The 1072-nt window shown below is 35.9% G+C and overlaps 1 non-coding gene across 1 annotated transcript; it reads left to right on the forward strand.

Moving 5' to 3' along the window:
- The first annotated feature begins 632 nt into the window (after positions 1 to 632).
- LOC138151276 (U6 spliceosomal RNA) lies at positions 633 to 739 on the forward strand. Its single transcript, XR_011165792.1, has one exon. It is a non-coding gene; the product is annotated as a U6 spliceosomal RNA (small nuclear RNA).
- Positions 740 to 1072: the final 333 nt, after the last annotated feature.

A 1072-nucleotide genomic window follows, 5' to 3' on the forward strand; every position in this document is an offset into this window, starting at 1 on the left:
ACAACATTCATTTCTGCAAGATTTTGAGTTACAAATTTTCTCCTTGTCTTTCTGCTACCCACCACCCCAAAACAGTGATCCCACTATATAACTCCTCACCAAATCTGTTCTCTCCTATATCCTCTCCAATTCCCCCCTCCAACTTTTTGGTAGGGCAAGATGGATCTCCATACCCCAGCGCCTGTATATCTTATCTCCCAGTTGCATGTAAAAATAATAATAATGATAATATTATTTTAAAACTTTGAGTTCCAGATTCTTTCCCTGCCTCCCTCATCACCCTTACTGGGTGATATTTATTTTTAGTTTTCAACATTCACTTTTACAAAATTTTGAGTTCTAAATTTTCCCCTTCCTTCCCCCCACCACTCCCGAAGAAGGACTTCAATCTAATGTAGGCTATACATGTGCAATTATATTAGATGTTTCTACATTAGTTTCTTCTGAAAGAAGAATCAGAACAAAAGGGAAAAACAATGAGAAAGAAAAAAAACAAATGAAAAAGGGAAAATAGTATATTTCAATCTGCATTCAGATTTCACAGTTTTTTCTCTGGATTTGGATAGCATTTTCTATAATGAGTCTTCTGGAATTGTGTTAGATCATAGCATTGCTGAGAAGAGCTAAGTCTAGTGCTTGCTTTGGCAGCACATATACTAAAATTGGAATGATACAGAGAAGATTAGCATGGCCCCTGCACAAGGATGACCTGCAAATTTGTGAAGCATTTCATATTTTTTCGCTATTTTGGGGGTGGGGGGTAGGGAAAAGATGGGGAGAAAATTTGTAGCTCAAAATCTTGTGGAAATGAATGTTGAAAACTAAAAATAAACAAATTAAATAAGAAAAAAGAGCTAACTGTATTGAATTTGGTCACCATATAATGTTCTCCTGATTCTGTTCATTTCACTCAGCATAATTTGATATGTCTTTCTGAGTTTCTCTGAAATCTGCCTGCCAATAATTTCTCATGGAATAGTAGTATTCCATTACATTCAAATACCATGACTTGTTCAGTCATTCCCCAATTGATGGGCATCTGCTCAATTTCCAGTTCTTTGCCACCACAAAA

Source organism: Petaurus breviceps, unplaced genomic scaffold (genome assembly GCF_028583685.1).
Source record: "Petaurus breviceps papuanus isolate PSGF00001 unplaced genomic scaffold, PetGlider_PUasm1.0 90895, whole genome shotgun sequence".
NCBI lineage: Eukaryota > Metazoa > Chordata > Mammalia > Diprotodontia > Petauridae > Petaurus > Petaurus breviceps.